Source organism: Xiphophorus maculatus, chromosome 19, assembly GCF_002775205.1.
Source record: "Xiphophorus maculatus strain JP 163 A chromosome 19, X_maculatus-5.0-male, whole genome shotgun sequence".
Taxonomy (NCBI): Eukaryota; Metazoa; Chordata; class Actinopteri; order Cyprinodontiformes; family Poeciliidae; genus Xiphophorus; species Xiphophorus maculatus.
In genome coordinates, this window is record NC_036461.1 from 18870501 (window position 1) to 18884534 (window position 14034).

Genomic DNA, 14034 nt, shown 5'->3' on the forward strand with positions numbered 1-14034 from the left:
CAAACTTCGCTAAGCTTGCAGCTAAGCACAACAATCTGACTCTCCTCACTCATCTTTTCACTCGTGTTTGCGACTTTACATTGTTGACCACAGTACAAGCGGGAGTAACACACTACTACACGTTACTAGATAACCCTCCATGGAAGAGAGGCTTTTAGGTCAAAATAAATAATGCCATTGATCTCTGTTACATAATGTCAACAAGTTAAGCTTTTTAGATTAACCAGTACTGCCATTTCACTGAGAAATATTGTCTCATATTTTTCTCTCACATGATTTGCTGCTTCTTTCTGAACCTTTGCGCTGACTGAATTGGGCAAGAAGGCTTTAATTCACTCTGTTGCATCTTCATGGAACTTGTTACAAGAAACTTTCAGATTGACTGAACTCATCTCGTTTAGTGCTTTTAAATCAGTTCTTGAAGCAGATTCTATGACATGTACCTGTTTTTGATAGCTTGACTGTCATGATCTTACTTTTCGTTGCTTCATTTCTTGATTCTCGTTTGTATTTAGCCGCACCTGTGCTCCCTGCTGGTCATGAGATCCTCTGTTTTGTTTGCCTGCTTTTGCTGTTCAGATTAGGTTTGCCTAGTGACTTTTAAACCTGTTTTCACTTCATCCTGGGTCTTACTGTGTCACCTCCTCATCATTCTCCCACACATCCACCATTAGCACATTTAACAGTGAGTGAATGAGGTTGATTGACAGCGCTAAGACTGTCCTACTAGTTCTGATTGGTTGTTTTGGCCAGAACGTTGCATTACTTTAGCCAGTAATAGTAGTTCAGGGAGCAGGTGGAGGAGATTGAGTGTTTTCACAGATTATCTGTCTCATAATAAATTGGCACGACATGGCGACAGTGTTAACAAATATGAAGAAAACATATTTTTTATTAAAGCTATATACTGCAGCTTGAATAAAATGCAACTACATAGCATTTTTTCAGAAGTCTGGATTGCTTCATGTATATTTTGCATGTTGCCTATGACGGTTGCTCGTGGGGAGAGACATTTCAGTAATCTAAAACTAATAGAAAAAAATAAGCAATCTTCTTGCATATTGTATGTGGACTGTTGCATGTAAAATTCATGAGCAGTAAATATTGTTCTAGTTATCAGTATTGAACCAAAGAAAGCACGGCAGTTGCAAGCCTTTAAAATTGTGACGCTTTTTTTTTTTTTATAAATTTTATTTTAAGTTTTCAAGGTTTAGAACATACAGATAGGCAAACAGACAAAACCCAGATGCACAGGTCATTTATGAAACAATCCAGTTGACAAATGGTGTACACACATAACAAATGTATACAAAGTCACATACATGAGAATACATACACCCATTAAGGGGAGGCAGAGGGGAGAGTCCATGGAAAAGCTTGTTCAACTCAGTCTAGTCTGTGAAAAGTGTTCCAGGAATGGATTCCAATAGTATGAAAAAGTGTCTTTAGAGCCTTTACGAAGTCTTTCCATCTGTATTATGGACATCATGTCCGTCACCCAAAGGCGAAATGAAGGGGGAGCAGAGGACTTCCAGTCCCTAAGGATTAGTCTCTTGGCAACAATCAGTCCCAGTTCTAACGGTTGCCGCATTGTAGCAGGTATAGTCCCCTGCACCAGAGGGCATCCAAAAATTATAAGTCCTGGTTCAGGTTGTATGGGAGTCTTATATGCCTTGGAGTACCAATCAAACACTTTGGACCAAAGACCCGTTAATGAAGAACAAGACCAAAAGGCATGAGACAGTGTTCCTTCAGAAATGTTACACCTGTCACACATTGGGGAGACAGAGGGATAAATATTATGCAATCTGACCTTTGAGTAGTGTAACCGATGCGTGATTTTAAACTGAATTAGCTGGTGCCTGCTGTTTATTGAACACGAGTGAATTTTGGAAAGGCATCTGTTCCATAAAGGTTCAGGGATTGTTATCCCCAGCTCACTTCCCCAGGCCTCCCTGATTTTTGTGGTGTGTGTCACAATGTGGTCACCAAGTAGATGTACAATTCTTGTGACGAGATGTCTAGAGTCAGGGGGACTCCCAAGGATGTCAAAAATGCCTATTTCCCGTGGAAGAGTGTCGAAGTTCTCAATTTTTGACTTAATGTAATGCCTGACCTGCAGATATCGAAAGAAGTGTGAATGAGGCAGATTGTATTTTTCTTTCAATAGGCTGAATGATGCAAACTTATTGTCAATATACATGTCCTTAATCGACACCAATCCCCTTTCCCTCCAATCATGATAAGCTTTGTCCTGCCAAGGAGGCAAAAAACTATGATTAAAGCACAACGGCGTCTGTGCTGATGTATTTGGCAGTGCAAGGAAAGTCCTGATCTGATTTAGAATTCTCACTTCATGCTTTAACACGAAGCTCAAATTTCGGTAGGCTTCTGGCTTTTCAAGCCGGGCAAACAGCATAGCTGGTAGGGAGGAATTATTTGCCAGATTGGATTCCGTCTTGAGCCACAGAGGGATATTAGTTATTAGGTCACCCGGGGAACCCTGTTGCCAATACATTAATGCTCTGATGTTGACAGCCCAAAAATAGTGTTTAAATACAGGTAGGCCCAGACCTCCCTCCGCCCTCGGCCTCTGTAAATGCACTTTAGAAATCCTAGCATTTTTCCCATTCCATATGTAGGATTGAATGATCGAATCTAAGTCCTTGTAGAAAGCTGCTGTAAGATAAATAGGAAGATTTTGGCATAAGTACAAGAATCTAGGCAGGGAGATCATTTTGATTGAATTAATGCGTCCAATCATTGACAGAGGCAAAGTCTTCCAGTACTCGATATTGTGCTTTAATCCCGATATAAATTCTGCAAAGTTTAGTTTGAATATAAGTTTGGGGTCTTTGGGTATAGCAAGACCGAGATAGGTAAGATGGCTCTCAACCACCTTGAACGGGACTTTTTGTAAGAATCTAGATGGGAACGTATTGGAAAGAGGCATCAACTCACTCTTTGACCAATTGATTGTATATCCGGAAATTTTACTGAAAGATGTAATCAGGCTGAGAAGGAAGGGGACAGATTTCTCAGTGTTGTCCAAGTATAATATCACATCATCGGCGTATAAACTAATGAGTGTTTCAACACCGCTGACTCGAAGACCTTCAATGCTCGGGTGTGCCCTTATCGCCACAGCAAGTGGTTCCAATGCTGTAGCAAAAAGTGCTGGTGACAGCGGGCAGCCCTGCTGAACTGAGCGCTGCAGGCGAAATGGAGCTGACCGATCATTGTTTGTCAGGATGGAGCACATGGGTTCTTGATACATCAGTTTCACCCAGGAAATGAAAGTCTCGCCGAACCCAAACCTACGCAATGATTCAAACATAAACGGCCATTCTACCTGGTCAAAGGCTTTGTGTGCATCAAGGGCCAGAATAGAGGCATTAGTATTTTTATGGTCGAAGTATACAGTGTTAAGTAATCGTCTTTCATTAAAAAAAGATAATCTACCAGGGATAAATCCTGTTTGATCCGGATGAATGATAGATGTTAAACATTTATTCAGTCTAGTGGCCAAAACTTTTGTGATTATCTTGCGATCCACGTTTTGCAGTGCAATTGGCCTAAAGCTGGCCGGGTCGGTTTTGTCCCTCCCCTCTTTAGGAAAAAGAGAAATGTTGGCCTCGTAGAGAGTTCTGGGCAGTTTTCCGTCCTTTTTTGAAGCAGACATCATTCTAAACAGGAGTGGTGCAAGAAGGTCACAAAATTTCTTATAGAAATCTGAGCCAAAGCCGTCAGGCCCGGCTACTTTGCCAGATGGGAGGGATTTTATAGCTTCTGTGACCTCTTGAAGCGTCAAGTCGGATTCCAGATAGTCCCTGTCAGACTTATTTAGTTTGGGCAACGGGAGGGAATCAAAAAAATCATTAAAATCAGATTGTGTTGCATTATTCTCGGAGGAATACAGGTTGGCGTAGAACTCTCTAAATCTACAATTTATGTCAGCAGGGTTGGTTAAGAGCACCCCGGATTTTGACTTAATGCTATAAATTGATCTTGTGGCTTGGGCACCCTTGAGCTGTAGTGCCAGCAATTTTCCAGGCTTATCACCAAGCTCAAAATTCTTTTGTCGTATTTTCCAAAGCAAGTTACTAACATGGCTGCTCATAATTTCGTTATATTCATATCTAAGTTTAAGTATTTCTTTATAGTCGTCAGGTGATTCAGAGATTTGGTACTTTCTTTCCAGGTTGGAGAGAGCACAATTGATTTCAAATAGACGTTTATCTCTTTCTTTTTTAAGGGCTGAAGTGTAGGAAATTATTTCACCACGCATAACGGTCTTTAATGCTTCCCACAAGATGGGATCAGAGACTTCACCATTATCGTTTATTTCTATAAAGTCCTTTAATTTGGAGGTTATGTTTTTAACAAAGTTATCATCGTTAAGAAGATTTGCATTAAGATGCCAGGAATAAGCCTGTCTGGGGAGGGACAGATTTAGTGATATAGCTAGGGGGCAATGGTCAGAGATCAGTATATTATGGTATCTAGAGTCAGCGATTTGAGAAATAAGATTGTTACTTATTAGAAAATAATCAATCCTGCTGTAGGATTTATGCACATGTGAGTAAAATGAGTACTCTCTACTCGTGGGATGTTGAGCCCTCCAAATATCAACCATATTCCTTGCTTTGAGAAGATTATTTAGAAGTTTGGTAGACGCCGCTTCAGGTGCTGGTCGTTTAGATGATCGGTCAAGAAAGGGGTCAAGATAACAGTTTAAATCCCCTGCTATTATTACGTTTGAATGGCTATCATCGGGAAGCAGATCAAAAACTTTTCTAAAAAAATTAGGATCATCTGAATTTGGGCCGTACACATTGAGGAGAATTAATGGTTTCGAGTTTAAGGTGCCAATTACCAACACGTATCTGCCCATAGGGTCATTGACCACAGATGATGCCTGAAATGGGATATTCTTTCTCAATAATATGGCCACACCACGAGCGTGTGAGGTAAATGGTGACTGGTATATTTGAGACACCCAGCTACACTTTAGTCTATCTTGTACGTCTTTTCTAATATGGGTCTCTTGTAGGAAAACAATGTCTGCAGCTAGGGACTTCAGGTGTTTAAAAACTTTCCCCCTCTTCCTTACACTACCAAGACCTTTTACATTCCATGAGATCAGTTGCAGATTTCTCCCCTTCATCCGCCCCCCACCAGGAGCATCAGTCATTGAACACATATATTGTCAGACGTGCTAGATTTGAAGCTGTGTGATACAAACAAATACCATATGCGCATCTGGGTAGAACAAAACAGACAAATAACACCCCCCCACCCCACCCGAACTCCCCCCCTCCCACATTCCAGCGTCTAAGGAACACGACGCACATTCCCCCCCCCAAAAGCAAGACAGGGGCTGCCGGACAGAAAGCGAACCGATCCCAGTCAAGTCGCAACATCCTCCACCACAACAACCCTTAGACTGGCAAAGAAATTAAACAACTCTACCAGATAATCTCAAAATATATTTTCTACAAGAACAGGCCCGGGTTATTCAGCATGCGCTCAGGGCGTCTGTACATTATTAAAGATATAGTTCGACAGATAAACCACTGCATGGTGCAGGTGGCTAACCACAGGGAGTCAGCACACCTTAAAGCAGAAAAGAGGAAAAAGGCCATGCCACCTAGCCCACTATTCCTTTTCAGTCGCGCTGCTCTTCTTTCGTAGGCGAGCCGCCTCCGCCAGATCCGGATTGTTGAATACGTCAGGGGGATTGCCGTCCAGCCATTGCACCTGCAGCCGGGCCGGGTACCGCAGCTGGAACTTCATTCCGTCCCCTCTCAAGGCTTGCATCACGTTTCGAAATGCGCGGCGCTGGCTCATCACTTCGCTGGTATAATCAGGAAAAATCAAAACTTTGTTCCCCTTGTATTCCAACGGCTGCGTCCTGGCCAGGCGTAGAATTTGCTCTTTCATCTGAAAGTGATGTATTCGGGCGATGATGGTACGCGGTTTCTCACCCGCCGCCGGCTTGGGCCACAGAGAGCGGTGTGCGCGGTCGACCTTCAGTGGATGCGGGAAATGTTGTTTGCCCAGCAATTCGGGAATGAGCTTAGAGACAAACTCAGTTGGTCTCCCTTCTTCTGAGTTTTCTTTTACGCCAACGATTTTGATGTTGTGCCTTCGGGAACGAGCCTCCAAGTCCAGCAACTTAGTTTGCTGCTGAGTAACAAGCTTTGCGAGCTCCGCACATTTCGTTTCAAGTTCCCCCAGACGCTCCTCGTGTGCGTTGATTGCTGATTCTTGGCCGATCATGCGGTTCTGTAGGTCAGTCTGTGCAGCTAGAACGGACTGGAGCCTGGCCTCAAAGGCGTCGAAACGCTCGTCAAGTTTCTCCAAAATTGAGGCCGACATATTTTTACATATTTCCTGGCACATTACCAGCATCTGGGCCTTGTCGCCAGAAGCGCAGTCCCCAATCTCGTTCGCAGTTCCGCTGGCGAGGCCACTGCTAGCATTAGCCTCGTTAGCATTAGCACCGCCGATGTATCCGTCCATGGTCTTATTTTTCCCGGAGTTTGTGGCTTTTTTCGGCGGCGGCATGATGCCCGGTTACTAGTCGGAGGTGCAGAGTCAACGATGCCTGCTCCTAGATGTTTTTATCGTGGTATTTAGATATTTGTTTAGAGTTGTGGTGGAGAGCGCAAACCAACACGTCTACATCCTACAGCCGCGCACTAGCGCCCCCCAAAATTGTGACGCTTTTGATAGGTCAGATAGACTCAAAAATTGTAACAGTAGCTGCATGGGGGTGCCAATTTAATTTTTTGTCATTGGGCCCAAGTTTCCTGGTGGCGCCCCTGCTTACGGCTACCGTAAGCTATCAGAGAGCTGCTCAGTACAGAGGATCATAATTATGAGTTTAATCATGGGCAGCGACAGGAAAAGAGAGTTAAATTTTGTGACGTGAGTTAGCAGCACTGCTAGCAGCTCGTTTCTCTGAAGAATAGACAGTAATAAAAAAGAAAAACAGAGAAGCTGGTCAGAGTTTTGAGCTGCCGTTTTGCGCCGACAATGTAAAGCACCAGAACTACATAATATTAGCTTGGTGTGATGTGAATTTTATTTTTTGTTTGAATTTAAAATAATAATAGTAATAATAATAATACGGGCTGCACAGTGGCACAGTTGGTAGCACTGTTGCCTTGCAGCAAGAAGGTCCTGGGTTCGATTCCCAGCCTGGGGTCTTTCTGCATGGAGTTTGCATGTTCTCCCTGTGGATGCGTGGGTTCTCTCCGGGTACTCCGGCTTCCTTCCATAGACCAGTTAACCTAACATGACTGTTAGGTTAACTGGTCTATCTAAATTCTCCCTAGGGGTGAGTGTGTGTGTGTGAATGGTTGTTTGTCCTGTATGTCTTTGTGTTGCCCTGCGACAGACTGGCGACCTGTCCAGGGTGTACCCCGCCTCTCGCCCAGAAAGTAGCTGGAGATAGGCACCAGCAACCCTGGTGCTGGTGCCCCATTAGGGACAAGGGTGAACAGAAAATGGATGGATGGATGGATAATAATAATAATAATTTGGTTAAAAATTCCAAACTTGAAGAGAGAACCCAAAATGCTTTATGCGTGCTCATTTCATTGTGTGGACAAAAAGCCAACGGTAAAAACTCGCATCTGCATCCAAAGCAACTGAGTCAGCGAAGTAGCTACTGCTAGTGCGGGTTACTTCTTCAAGTCACCATCCCTCCCCGCAATAGCTGTAGGTAACAGTAAAACAATATTGCCACATATTTTATAGCCTAAAACCACTGTGGAAAGCCGGTTAGCGAGTTTCTAACATGTAAACAAATGGCGGTTCCGGTTTGCGGCGGAAGTCGCGCCCATAAATCATGCAAACCCTCATGGGGGCTATGAATAAGGTGGGTAAATAAAATTACCTAACCTTGATTTATTTATTTTTTTAAAAATTTTTTGGAGTGTGTGTTGCAGTGACTGTTGACTCTCTCAAACATAGTTGTTAAGTTATGTGATATGTTTATGTGTATAAACATAAACATAAAAGTTTTTTCCCAAGAAATCTAGCTAAAATCTCATCTTGTTCTCAGGAACTCAGTGTGATATATTTTCGAGCTAAATGTATAATAGAAACCTTTAGATCAGGATTTAAAAGAACAGAGAGAAAGCCAGGAGGCTTGAACTGCTTCTCATGTGAATGAGTGAAGTGAACTGAGATGAATCAGGGGAGGTGTGTCACTGCAGAGAGAGAGGGTCTGTCTCAACATGCTTCCTGTTCATTAAATCAAAGAAAATGAAGAGCCATCCTAAGAGTCTGCTCTGACTTGTAAAAGACAGATTATTTTGCTCCTCTGTCACCTTCTCCCTCTTTTCTCACTGTTTGTATGCTTTCTCAGGCTGTCTTTAGCTCTAGTAGTAGCACGTTAAGCAATTAATTACAGTCCACAGGCCCTTCTGTCCCGATGTGCTCCTTCCTTTGATGTTTGATTCCTACTCAGCCTTCCAGATTCTCCCAGACCCGGCCTGCTGTGCCGCTGACTCACTCTTTACATGCTCTACCACCTTCACATAAACATTGCATGTTGATGACTGAGGGTCTGCATATCCCAGCTCATGTACAGAGTCTGTCAGCACTACACACCCCATAACTTTCCACTGGTTGTCATTTTACAACCATAAACCTCAGTGGGTTATATTGAGCACTTTGTGTAGTGGTGAATTGGAAGTAAAAGGGTACATCATTTCAAAATTTGGAACAAATAAAAATGAAAAAAGTGTGGTGTGCATTTGTAACTTACTCTAATGCCCCTAAATAACATGCAGTTCAACCAGTTTCCTTCAGAAGGTGACCATTTAGTAAGAGCTGTTAGATTAGACAACAAACAGCCCCATGATGACCGAGAAACATAGGTTCTTGGTAACTCTAGAGGAACTGCAGATTCATTGCTCAGGTGAAGTACCTGTCACTATTAGTCATGCACTCTACATATCTGACCTTCGCAGCAGGGAGAAAGCCATTGTTGAAAGAAAGCTATAAGAAGTGCTGACTGTAGTTTATACTGCAGCAGACACCACAGACATGTGGGAAAAGATCTGAACAGAGAACAAAACTGAAATTAAATAAATAAATATTAAATGCAGAGTGGCGCAGTTGGTAGCACTGTTGTCTTGCAGCAAGAAGGTCCTGGGTTAGCAGGAGTTTGTATGCTCTCTCTGTGCATGGTGGGTTCTCTCCGGGTACTCCGGCTTCCTCCTACAGTCCAAAAACATGACTGCCTAGGTGTGTCTGCGTGTGTGTCGGGGTGTGCATGCATGGTTGTTTATCCTGTATGTCTCTGTGTTGCCCTGTGATGGACTGGCGACCTGTCCAGGGTGTACCCGGCCTCTCGCCCAAAACGTTCACTGGAGATAGGCACCAGCACTCCTCCTGACCCCACTAGGGACAACGGTGTAAAGAAAATGGATGGATGGATGGATGGATGGATGGATGGATGGATGGATGGATGGATGGATGGATGGATGGATGGATGGATGGATGGATGGATGGATGGATGGATGGATGGATGGATGGATGGATAATTTAAACATTGTTTGTGGTGAAAAACTTACACTCCACAATCACCCTGCCCACACTGTCCTAGAGAAAATGGGTTGTGGCAGCATCATGCTGAGGGAATGTTTACTTTGGGAGGACCAGGGTTTCCATCCCATATGACTGACTGACCTTGAGCTTTTATGAAGTAGAATGGGAAATCTTTTATTCTGGTAGAATGATGAGTTGCCATTAGCTGCAATTTAAACTACAGCTAATGGCTGTTGTTCAAGGTATCGATCGGGATGCTGAATACAAACCACACTGTGACTGTGTATTTAATAGACGTCCTTTTTTTATCAATTAGTAAACTAATTTGTGTTGGTCTGTCATATAAAATCCCAATAAAACACATATAATGTTAAAATTGTAAAGTCACAGAATCTAAAAAAATGAAAGGGATGTGAAAGCTTACCAACTTTGTGTAGAAACGCTTCATCCATCAGGGGTGACTATTCAGTTAAATAAGGATCTTGGGGATTTAAACCACATCCTTTCCTTCTTGTTGCGTGCAGTTATACTCACAGAGATTTCCACCTCCTATATCTGGGAATCCTGCATTTTCCAGAAATGCTTTTGACATACATCAGAGAGCAGGTAGAAACCTGTAGAATCGAGTTTACATATGCAGGTGGAACCCACATTAGTGATGTGGTATAATTATAGAGAGAGAAAGTCCTCATCTGCCCAGGTGTACAGAGGAAAAGGTATTTAATGACGTTGCAGTGAAGTTTTGTTTTGCCCCAGAGCCCAACGTGAATCCTCTGGTTCTCTGCCAGCACAGGTCTGATGACATTATCCTCCATATTCATGTTGAATACAGCTCCATTATATAATGTGTGTAAGATGTCTGCTTGGGACAGATTAATGCTGCCGGACTGCTGATAATATTTAAGCAATTAAGACAAAACCAAATAAATAAATAAATAAAAAGCCTGACTAAGCTTGAATATATGACCGCGTTAAACCTTAAAGAAACCTGAATGTTAAGTCATTGGGTGAAAGGCAGGATACACTCTGGACAGGTTGCCAGTCCATTGCAGTACATCAAGTCAATAAAAAACTTTAATACAGACATGTAGGTTTAATGAATAGTATTTTAGTATTCTACATGGTTCTATTATAAAAGTTGTACAGTGAAAATAGTTAATAGTAAATGCAACTTACAGAGTTGGAAATCATATATACATATCTAAACCTTTAATATATAAGCAGCTGTTGCCAAGGTGTTGAGGGGATCCGTTTTGGTGGCCTTAGAATCGTATCCCTGCTTTTTGCAGATAATGTGGTCCAACTGGCTTCAGCGGCCGAGATCAGGATCAGTGCCTCCAGGCATCCCAGGGGGGATGTCCTGTCCCAAGTGGAGGAGTTTAAGTATCTCGGGATCTTGTTCACAGATGGATTGGCGCAGTGTCTGCAGTGAAGCAGGCGCTGTACTGGTCTGTCGTGGAGAAGAGAAAGCTGACTCAAAAAGCGAAGCTCTTGATTAACCAGTCAATCTACGTTCCTACCATCTACTATGGTCATGAGCTTTAGGTCATGACCAAAAAAACAAGGTCACGGATGCATGGGGCTGAAATGAATTTTAACCATAGGGTGTCTGGGCTCTCCCTTAGAGATAGGGTGAGAAGCTCAGTCATTCATGAATGAGGGACTCAGGGTCGAGCTGCTGTTCCTTCACATAGAGAGGAGCCAGTTGAGATGGTTCAGGCATCTGGTTAGGATGCTTCCTGGTCGCCTCCCTGGTGTGGTGTACCAGGCACATCCCACCAGAAGGAGGCCCAGGGGAAGACTCGGCTGGTCTGGAAAAGCCTTGGGATTCCCTCGGAGGAGCTGGCCCAAGTGACTGGGGAGAGGGAGGTCTGGGCCTATTTACTTAGTCGGCTACCCCAACAACCCGACCCTGGATAAGCGGAAGAACGGATGGATGGATGGATGGATGGATTGGTAATTGTGTGGGATCAGCAAAATGGCAAGTCCAAATCATCAACCTTCCACCACTGTGCTTGATAATGAAATGTTTGCAGAATGTGCTTGTGCTGAATTTCTTTCCAATTTTTTGAACTGAGGTTACCTTCAAAGAACAGGGCTTTTCTACAACATGGCTGCTCTGCTAAATAGTGTAAGAGTGAAGCAACAGGAAGAAGATTCCTTACAAAATGAAGTTAAACTGTTTTCATTGCTGATTCACTGTTGCATGAGTAATGTTTTGGCAGAGCTTTCCATTCCAGGCATTCATCCTGAATTATTTTAACTGTCACATCTGGTGTATGAAATAAAAGAGAGTATGAAAGGTTAGACCCCATGCTGTTATGGTCCTGATCGAGCAAATTCAATCAAGGTTCACAGTGGTTAGATTAGAAGGTGTAATTCATTCATTCAGCTGTTTATTTCGTATTTTATTCGCACAGGGTAAATATTGGTCATTGATAGCAGTAGAGTGATTTGAACTGAAATGAACACATGCAGCCTTGAATTTGATCCTTTCTACACACTTGGTTTCTGAATGCCAACATAGCCTGACTGAGAAAAAGCTTCAGCTGTTGAGAAACATCTAATGTTATGCGAAGGTAAAGGCCTTGGCTCCAGGTCAAGGTTCAGCTCTGTCTCAAACAACAATTTTAAAAGAAGTCAGGGGCCAAAGAGCTGGAGCTCCCCAACGAAGCCCTTCACTAGGACCTAAAGACGTTTTGCTCTCTGCTTTTGAAAAGATGTTCCTCTTAAGATGTTCCTTCATTGTGCTGATCTTGACACTGTTTATGTAAGCTGGTCTTAAGAACTCCCGCCTAACCCCTCGCCTGCTCTCCCTAGTAACAACCGCCTCTCCTAGTATGGCTCCTGCACTTCAGAGAGAGTTCTTGATTGGTCTATATTTTTATATCTAATTGCTGAAGATGAACAGCCGTGTTGGGTGTGGAACTGAAATCTGTGGCAGTGTGTTAATTCTCAGCAAGATTCAATAAACTAGGACAGTGAAAAAATAGGGTTGTTGTGCTTTTTGTGAAGGAACTGATTATGTTAAACACGGAAAGGCATGCAAGCTCGGTGTCACGTTCTGCACACTATTAAACAGAATTTGTGGTTAAGTGAGCTACTTTTCTGAAATTGATATGGAAATCAATGTCATTAATAGTTTTTGGGTTTATCTACTGCAATTTTGTTTTCCTATTTTGTGCTTATGGTGCTAGACTGTCAATGCTAAATGCAAATGTTTCTACTATAAAACAGACACTGGAACGGCAGGACTAAGCATAAGAAGCATCACTGAGGCTCTGCAAGCTATCTTACAGCAAACTTACATGTTATTTATAGGGATTTCATGAGCGCTTAGCATAAAGTAGTGCAACACTGATGTGAAAGAATGAAGATATATGGTTTTCAAAATGTCTAATAACTGAAAATCTGAAAATATCTGTGATGGGCATTTCAGCCTCCATGAATCCAGACTGCTGCAGCTCCAAATGCAGGTCTTCAGAGATCTGTCTGAAATTTATTTTCTCTTTGGAAAATACACCAAGCTCAGTCTAATTTAACCATGAACAAAAACATTCCACGTCTTACAGCAAATTCTTGGTTGAATTTAGGTCTAGACTTTGACTGGACCATCATACGAATAGGCGTCAATCCAAAGCACTCTGTTGTAGTTCTGGCTGTATGTTTAGGGCAGGGGTGCCCAAAGTCGGTCCTCGAGGGCCGGCATCCTGCATGTTTTAGTCCTCTCCCTGGTTTAACACACCTGGATCAAATGATGGCTCGTTAGAAGGCCTGAGAAGAAAATTGACACGTTGAAAAGGTTGTTGGTACTACCAGGGAAAGAACTAAAACGTGAAGGATGCCGGCCCTCGAGGACCGTCTTTGGGCACCCCTGGTTTAAAGTCACCTATGTATCAAGTCTTCTGCAGCTTCAGCTTTGTTCCAAGACTGTCCTGGATTTAGCGCCGTCCACCTTCCCATCAACTCTGGCCTGCTGAAGAAAAGCTTCCCCACAGCATGATGCTGCCACTTGTATGTCTCCTAACTAATGATGCAGTGGTACCATCACATCACGCTGCTTGCAAAACACAACCAGGTCATAAACCTGTCTGCCATATTTTAGGTGAAATTACACTTTGGGTTTTTGAATGGGTTGTCTAGTTAGTTACTTTGCTACTGTGTTCTTGCACAGTTTGGTCAGAACTCGAAGTCTTGCAGTATTGTGTATTATGTAATGAATGTGATGTCATGAAAATGACATTATTGCGTCTAAGAAAAAACTTACAGCATTATTAAAAGTGCTCAGACTGTAACTAAACTCAAGTGAAATGACTATAAGGGCAACAGGAGCAAACCTGCTGGGTCCATGGGTGTTTCTGTTCCTTGAGAACAAGCTAAAGTGCCTTTCCTATGTCGCCCTTCCCTGCCTGTCCCTCGTCTCATATTATTTCCTTTTTGGCTCCGATGAAGTCAGGGCCAAATATC

The 14034-nt window shown here is 42.9% G+C and overlaps 1 protein-coding gene across 3 annotated transcripts in view; it reads left to right on the forward strand.

Annotated features, from left to right (window-relative positions):
* LOC102222041 (protein jagged-2-like) overlaps positions 1–14034 on the forward strand; it is an 84289-nt gene that overhangs the window by 26574 nt on the left and 43681 nt on the right. The gene's annotated exons all lie outside the window — the stretch shown is intronic.